At 47.3% G+C, this 9,014-nt stretch overlaps 1 non-coding gene across 1 annotated transcript; it reads left to right on the top strand.

The window, feature by feature from the left end:
• Positions 1–304: 304 nt before the first annotated feature.
• On the top strand, positions 305–503 carry LOC142271630 (U2 spliceosomal RNA). Its single transcript, XR_012736654.1, has one exon. It is a non-coding gene; the product is annotated as a U2 spliceosomal RNA (small nuclear RNA).
• The last annotated feature ends 8,511 nt before the right edge of the window (positions 504–9,014 follow it).

Genomic DNA, 9,014 nt, shown 5'->3' with positions numbered 1-9,014 from the left:
TCTGCAAAACAGCCTTTTCAAGGGTTGGCTTGGGTGACAAAATGTCTTCTGTAGGCGTGGGTTTGTCTCCCTCTCCCTAAGATGTGTCCGGTATTGGCCAGGGTGCCACTCAAGGCCGTAACCAATTCGGTTTATAGCTTCTCGCCCTTTTGGCTAAGATCAAGTGTAGTTTCGGAGGACGCTACCTTGGTCGGTACTGGAAGGTGCCTGGGATTGTACGACTGCCGGCCTTGGGGGAGTGTGTGCGCCTTCTGATGACACATAGCCCTCTTGTGCCTGGACGGTTCCCAGGCAATGGGAGGCGATCACCTTTGTTATTTTGAAGTCCTACTGATAAACAGAAAAAAAAAAAAATCTGTTCTTAGTTTAATATCTGATACGTCCCCTATCTGGGGACGATATATTAAATGGATTTTTAGAACAAGGAGATGGAATAAATCCTGCTCTGTCCAATCCACGCATTGACCTGATATTGCAGTACCTCCAGGACCGGTGCACCCCTTCTTAACCCAGTTTCCAAAAGCAGAACTCAATTTCCCTGATTCAAATGAGCCCCATTAGTGAATTGAAAGAAAGCAAAAAACTTTATATGCACCTCAATTTGGCCAATTCACTTTTCACACTTTCACCCTTTTTTTTATCTTTCACACCTTTTATTTGCTTTATTCATCCAAAAGGTGCGCCAAATAGCAAACTCATCTCCACTCAACTTGACCAACTCTGCTATGTCCCGTGCAGTATCTTATTCTCAGTCTTATCTAGATCATTTGCAATTGAATAGAATAGATCCCTTTTGGACACATTGGATTCAGCTGCTGCAGTGACTGCAGGTGTTAGAAGATGCAGATTTGGCATCAGGTGCTGTCTATCAGATTCCACTCCAATTAAAGGTTCCATGTTTATTCCTACTATGCATTGTTTTTCGGTGTTTTCTTTGAGCAATGATGATGTCTTTAGTGATCTGTTGGCTCCCTCTCCTGGAGGAAGAGTTTGCTTGCTCTTGGACTTTCAAAAAGAGAGGTCATGATAGACATTTAGCTTCTGAGCCCAATTGGGGACAGTCATGGGTCATGAATGTTTTGCAACCTGCTGCGAAGCCTGATACCGCAATATAAGGAACGTCAAATACTACGAATGGGCGGCCTATGAAAGAATTAGTACTTTCATTAAGCCTACTTAAACGGCTAATTGAGAATAGACAAACTGTAAAAAGCCCTCTGAGAAAGCCCCTCTCTAATCTTTGTTAGTAAGCTTTTCTGTAGTCTGCCTGTTGATGTATTTTCCGTTTGAACAGTGCACAACATGAAGTGACAGAACACTGGCTTGTCACAATGTCCCCCGCTGACATCACAAAAGCGCTGCTGCCTAGAAAGCCAGCAGCGCAGCAGAAGTTGCTCTTTGGGTGGGATGGTGGGCTAATGTATCTATTCCTGCTTGGTGTGAGTTTGACATGATCTAGAGCAACGAGTTCCAGCGGCTAGCGGTTGATTATTGGCTGTAATGGGGCTTTCTGGCTGGTGCCAGCCTTTCTTCTTAGCACACAGGAACCACAATCCCTACACCATGCTTCGATGGATTCTCTCTTCCCAGCCCAGTAAAACTACATATTTCACACAGTTATAAGCAGCCCATGGGCATTCACCTGGATTAAAACCCATAACAGCTCATAGACCAAACAATCAATCTACCACTGGACCAAAGACAGGAAGCTAAATCCACTGCCTGCGGTAACTAACTTAATCTCATAGGCTACTCACACAACAAACCCAAGAGAAAGGAAAAAAACATGGCTTCGATTATCCATCCAATGAAAACGCATGACCATTGTGAGCCATTGGACAATGCAATTGCACACATGGTGACATGGTGCACGGCCCAATGAATCAAGTCTGTACTTCATATTCACGGTTTAAGCCCTTGGGTGTCCAGAGTACATATCCAGAAAGATTCCCTTTCTTTGTGCTAAGCACAAGTCAACAATACGTTGTAAGCATATTCTATTACCAGTCCCACACCATTTTGTGACGCATAATCACACAGTGGCCCAATTAAGTTTCCAAGTCATCGAACATGTCCCAGCCATACGCAGAGGAGGCGATAGAATTAGGAAGCTCAAAGAAAGGGAATCTTTCTGGATATATACTCTGGGCACGTTGGAACCCAAGGGCTTAAACCATGAATATGAAGAACAGACTTGATTCATTGGGCCGTGCACATTTTTTCTAACGCCCGGTTCTTTTTCGTGTTCACACTATATATGGTTCCACTATGTATGGAGTTCCATTCTTCCTTGTTTTTTATTTGTCATGTTTGTCATGTCTGATCAACTGGTTACATTATGTCTGATTACCTTGTCTAACAGTTTTTTCTCCCCTTTCTTTACCTTCCAGGTTCCCATAGTCACGTGAAATATCCCTGTTGCACTTGATTACGGCTCACTATTCACTATAGGATGTCTTATATCTAACATCACACTCTCACCCATCAGCACTCTATAGGTTTGTATAAGGTATGCGCTTACACATCCGGTCCTCCATAGGTATTTCCACTTATGTAACACTATTCCTATAATCACTCATAACTCATACCATTGTAGTCAATTACAGCCTCCCCTCTCCCCTCTCCCCTTCTCCCTTTCCATCTATAATTTTGCCAGCACAATATTAGTTTACATTAGGCACACACTCACATATTCCTTTCCTTAGTGACTTATTGTAATTCACATTCGCATACAATTCTCTATGCCTGCCCCATTACTACATTCATACCTACTTGACCCTATCCTGATACCCCTTGTCTCACCTTGTTGGTCCCTACACCTGTTATCCTGTCCTTTCCTGTGTCTGTCTTGTCACACAACACATTTTAGCATATCCCTTGTGCTCCTTATTACCTGTCCTGCCTATTCGAATTATGTCCATTATGTCTATGCATGGCCCAATGAATCAAGTCTGCACTTCATATTCATGGTTTAAACCTTTGGGTTCCAACGTGCCCAGAGTATATATCCAGAAATATTCCCTTTCTTTGAGCTTCCTAATTCTATTGCCTCCTCTGCGTATGGCTTGGACATGTTCGATGACTTGGAATCTTAATTGGATCACTGTGTGATTATGCGTCACAAAATGGTGTGGGACTGGTAATAGAATCTGCTTACAATGTATTTTTGACTTGTGTTTAGCTCAAAGAAAGAGAATCTTTCTGGATATGTACTCTGGGCACATTAGAACCCAAGGGCTTAAACCGTGAATATGAAGTAAAGACTTGATTCATTGGCTCACAATGGTTATGCGTTTTCATTGGATGGATAATCAAAGCCATGTTTTTTTCCTTTCTGTTGGGTTTGTTGTGTGAGTAGCCTATAGGATTAAGTTGGTTACCGCAGGCAGTGGATTTAACTTCCTGTCTTTGGTCCAGTGGTAGATGGATTGTCTGGTCTATGAGCTGTTATTGGTTTGAATGCAGGTGAATGCCCATGGGCTGCTTATGACTGTGTAAAATATGTAGTTTTACTGGGCTGGAATGTATGGGAGGCCTTCCATTCCTTGTAGTAGTCTAGTTGCCCACCATTGAACTGACTCTAACTTCTGAATGTCCTTTTTTAAAATGTGGAGCCCAAAACTGGTTCCCATATTCCAGATGTGGCCTTACAAGTGATTTATAGAGGTGTAACAATACGTTGGGATCACGGGATCTAATCTCCCTTTTTATACACCCTAAAATCTTGTCCCAAGCAGCATTCCATCAGCCTCTGGAAGGTTCCTGGCACATTGCACTGCTCGAAGGGCTTGCTTTTGAACTCGCAGAGACCCATAGGGGTGGCGAAGGCGGTCTTCTCCCTTTCTGCCTCAGCAATGGACACTTGCCAATAGTGACTAGTGAGATCAAGTGTAGAAAAATAATTTGCAGTTCTCAATGCAGCTAGTGATTCCTCAATACGGGGGAGTGGTGCCGTCCTTCTTTTTTAACAGGACCAACGGAGCTGCCCAAAGGCTACAACTGTCACGGATATCCCCAGCCGCCTTCATGTTGCTCAACATGTCCTTGGTACACGGGTAATGTGAAGGTGGTATTGGCTTATAGCTCTCTTTGATGGGTGTGTGTGCACCTGTTGGGATGTAGTGTTGGACCCCTTTTATTCCCCCAAAGTCTAGCGGATGTTTGCTGAAGACTTGCTCGTATTCTTGCACTACCCTGTAGACCCCCTTCTTGTGATGTGAAGGTGTGGAGTCAGTGCCTACGTGTAATTCCTTACACCACTCCTCTGGCTGACTTGGTGAGCAGTCACTGACTGGGTGGGGTGCAGTAATGGTGGATGCTGCTACTTGGATAGCATGTGTATCTACTGTGAACAGCTTATCAATGGTGGCAAGTTGGGGCAGCTTAACCTCCTGCTCTCCGCAGTTCAACACTCTAACGGGCACTCTTCCCTTCCGCATTAATGAATAAAACTATGATGTAGATATCATATAGATACCACACATTAGTAAATAAAGGTAGGTTATGGGAAAAGGGGGAACAGGGAAAGAGGAAAATAGTGTAATAAAGTATACCTTCCCGGGGTGAGAGGAAATGGCAGCACAGCCAGTGGAGGTGAAGCAAAAGGAAGCCTGCAACTAAAGAGTTGAGAGCGTTATCACATGGTGACTGAGCCTGATTGTAAAGGGAGCATAGAGTGGAGCATACTCTGGGCACGTTAGAACCCAAGTTCTACCATGAATATGGACCCCTTTTATTCTCCCAAAGTCTAGCGGATGTTTGCTGAAGACTTGCTCGTATTCTTGCACTACCCTGTGGACCCGCTTCTTGTGATGTGAAGGTGTGGAGTCAGTGCCTACGTGTAATTCCTTACACCACTCCTCTGGCTGACTTGGTGAGCTGTCACTGAATGGGTGTGGTGAAGTAACGGTGGATGCTGTGGCTTGGATATCATATTAAATATAGGGACCCCCATACAGTAGTATGAGAATTTTTTTTGTATTCAATGATCGGTATTACCTTCAGGGGCGCGGCACTGCGATGGGCGCGGTCTGCGCGCCTTCATACGCCAACCTCTTCCTAGGGTACTGGGAGTGGTTGGTTTTTGGTGACGGAGGTGCAGGGCCTGGCGCCCATGTGCAGTGCTGGCTAAGGTATATCGATGATATTTTGATTTTTTGGCAGGGTACTGTGGAGCAGCTCGAGACATTTATGGGGGAACATAATAACAATACCTTTAACATCAGATTGACGCATAAGCATAGCAGCAGTTACGTTGACTTCCTGGATATTTAAATTTCCGTCGGTTCGGTGCGAATTGTTCAGACCGACGTTCATAGGAAGGAAACATCAGTCAACGCACTGCTGCATGCTTCTTCTGCTCATACCCCCTCCACCATCCGGGCCATACCGACTGGCCAGTTCGTCAGGATGAAGCGAATTTGTTCGTCAGACATTGCTTTTGAACAACAGTCTGTCGATCTCCAGCGCCGCTTCCGGGACCGAGGCTATAGCAATCGAGCCATCAAAAAGGGCTACCTTCGTGCTAGGAATACCCCTAGACCTCAGTTGCTCTCATATAAGTCCAAACAGGGTCCTTCTGAGCCTGAACTGCGTTTTATTGGCACTTTCAACTATGAATGGGGTACTGTGAGAGATATTCTAGCAAGCACTGGCCGGTACTTCTATCGGATCCCGTGCTCTCGGACTTCTTCCCACAGACTCCGCTGGTTGCAGCATGTCGGGCCAAGAATTTGCGAGACATCCTGGTGGCGAGCCACTATGTCCCCCCTTCCCGTAATCCATTTGGTACCAGAGGCCCGACTGTGGGCTGTTATAAGTGTGGCCACTGCTTGGCCTGTAGAAACGTGGTTCGCAGTAGGACATTCTTCTCGTCTGATGGAGCTCAGACATTTCAAATCAGAAAATACATCACGTGCGTCTCCACACACGTGGTGTACTTTGCTGTGTGCCCATGCTCCCTGATCTATGTGAGGCTCACTTCCCGTGAGCTACGCATTAGGGTCAGGGAGCATTTCCATGACATCGAGGCAGCTAAATCTATTACGGACAATACATCACTTAAAACGCTGCCTCGACACTTTAAGATCTACCATAATTGTAACTCTGCACTGATGGAGTTGCGGGGCATTGACATGGTGAGCAGCGGGTCCAGGGGTGGTAACCTTAAAAAACTGCTTCCCAATGTGAGGCACGTTGGATTCACTGCCTGGACACGCTGGTCCCAAAGGGACTCAACGAAACATTGAGCTTTGCCCCGTTCCTCTGACATACATGAGTTTGCACACACTTTTCATCACCGGTGGCCAGTGTGCTTTGCACTTTCGAGATAATTGTCACCATGCGCCAAATGCAATTTGAAACCATTTTGAAGACATCCTATAGTGAATAGTGAGCCATAATCAAGTGCAGCAGGGATATTTCACGTGACTATGGGAACCTGGAGAGTAAAGAAAAGGAAGAAAAAAAGGTTAGACAAGGTAATCCATCAAACTTGATGGTTGCTCACTCACCCCAGTCTCACAAGCTCGTTGCCTTGGAGTAACCCTCGACTCTGCTCTATCCTTCAAGCCACACATCCAAGCCCTCTTCAACTCATGCCGATTACAACTCAAAAATATCTCCCGGATCCGTGCTTTTCTTAACCAAGAATCTTCAAAAACATTAGTGCATGCCCTCATCATCTCCCGCCTCGACTACTGCAACCTCCTGCTCTCTGGCCTCCCTTCCAACACTCTTGCACCCCTCCAATCTATCCTAAACTCTGCAGCTTGCTTAATCCACCTCTCCCCTCGCTACTCCCCAGCCTCGCCACTCTGCCAATCCCTTCACTGGCTTCCCATCGCCCAACGACTCCAGTTCAAAACATTAACCATGACATACAAAGCCATGCACAACCTGTCTCCTCCCTACATCTGTGACCTAGTCTCCCAGTACCTACCTGCACGCAACCTTAGATCCTCACAAGATCTCCTTCTCTGCTCCTCTCTTATTTCCTCTTCCCACAATCGTGTACAAGATTTCTCCCGTGCATCCCCCATACTCTGGAACGCTCTACCTCAGCACATCAGACTCTCCCCTACCGTGGAAAGCTTCAAGAGGAACCTCAAGACCCACCTCTTCCAACAAGCCTACAACCTACAATAGCCCTCAGCCCAGTAGACCACTGCGCAACCAGCTCTGTCCTCACCTATTGTACCATCACCCATTCCCTGTAGACTGTGAGCCCTCGCGGGCAGGGTCCTCTCTCCTCCTATACCAGTCTGTCTTGTACTGTTAATGATTGTTGTACGTATACCCTCTTTCACTTGTAAAGCGCCATGGAATAAATGGCGCTATAATAATAAATAATAATAATAATAATAATAATCAGACATAATGTAACCAGTTGATCAGACATGACAAATAAAAAACAAGAAATAATGGAACTCCATACATAGTGGAACCACATATAGTGTGAACACGGAAAAGAACCGGGAGAAAAAATGTGCACGGCCCAATGATGCACTTGATTACGGCTCACCATCATTCAGCTACAACCAATGTGAAGACACCACACCCTTTTTTATGCCCATCCTGTCTGCAGACCACTGCCAGACATAGCTATGACCTCTGGTTACTTTTACCCCCAGTTCAGTTTTATGATTTTGTGTGCTGGTTACCTGACTACTTTTCCTGCTTGCTGTTTATGTACCTTGTTGGCCGATCCGCATTTCACCTCTGCTTGTTTTCTGATGAAGTCCTGGCCGTCCCATTCTGTTCCTGTTCCTCAATGTTTTGTCCCTGCCTGACTACTATTCTCTGGAACTGCAGCCTTCCACAGGTATTGATCACCTTGGGCCCTGTGTAATTCCTAATCCCTGTATAGGGGTTAAAGGGTTTCAGGGTTCTGGAGGTCCTACTTGGTAAGTGGCTTCCCTCTAGCCTATCCTTTACAGCCCATCTGAGTGTGTGGATTAAGGAAGGCGTTACACCGTGCCCTCTGCAGAAGGCCATGTAGGCCAGGATAGTGCTTTAAAAATTACTGGACAACCAGGTTCAACACGAGAGCCTCACAAGGCACGTGTGTCACATTGTCACGGCGAAGGGCCTCACCCATGTTTGCATCATTGTCACACCCGGCCTTCCCTGGCTGCTGGTTGAGTGGAGACAACCATTGATGAAACTTGGTCTCCAGAGCTAACCGTCCACAACTATTCAGCAGTGTGACTCACATTTCCCATTCGGCTGCTGCTGCTCGGTGGCTCGAGCGATGGGCCGGATCCCGGGGACTCGAGCGGCGCTCCTCGCCCGTGAGTGAAAAGGGGTGGTTTGGTTTTGGGGATATTGTCCGTGACGCCACCCACGGTTGTGGTGATTGTGTGGACACCACCGCTGCTCTGGACGGGGATCCCGGGAGCGGAGACAGGGAGCAGCTTTGTTGTTATTTCTCCCCTCCGTGGGTAGGGGGTTGGTTGTCCCGGGGCCCGGTGATGGGGTAGGAGTGGATGGCAGGCGGGTTGCGGGGCCTGGTGAGGTGCAGGGTCGCAGGGGCAGCGCTGTGCCGCACGGCACGGAGGTACTCACTCAGCCCAATGATGATGACACAGTTCACGGTAAAACAAGCGGCTGGATGGACGGGTCCCTCGGACGGCTGCGGTGTTGTTGTTCCCTGCAGGTTAGTGATGACTGTCTCTCCCTGCACCTATGTTCTATGTTGATTCTGATGGGTTCCCACCGGTAACCCGCTCCTTGACCTGGATGTGGGCCGGAGGAGCCCCTTTTGCCCGCAGGCGCTGGCCCTGGGAAACGGTTGCCCTTGGCGGTGGCGGTGTCTCCCCTTCACGGTTGGACGGTTGCCTTCTGTCGGGACTTGTCTGTTTGGAAACCCGGAGGTCCCCTTCACTAACGGATTCGGCAACTTCACGGCGACTCCTAGCCTTGTCGGGGTCTGAAAAGCCCCTGCCAATGGTGCTAGCTTCTCCTTGTGTACCGGTCCGGTACCACCGGGCCACCGCCCGTCCACGGTCCTTACG

Source organism: Anomaloglossus baeobatrachus, unplaced genomic scaffold (assembly GCF_048569485.1).
Source record: "Anomaloglossus baeobatrachus isolate aAnoBae1 unplaced genomic scaffold, aAnoBae1.hap1 Scaffold_338, whole genome shotgun sequence".
NCBI classification, from domain to species: domain Eukaryota; kingdom Metazoa; phylum Chordata; class Amphibia; order Anura; family Aromobatidae; genus Anomaloglossus; species Anomaloglossus baeobatrachus.
This window is presented reverse-complemented; position numbering and strand designations above follow the sequence as displayed.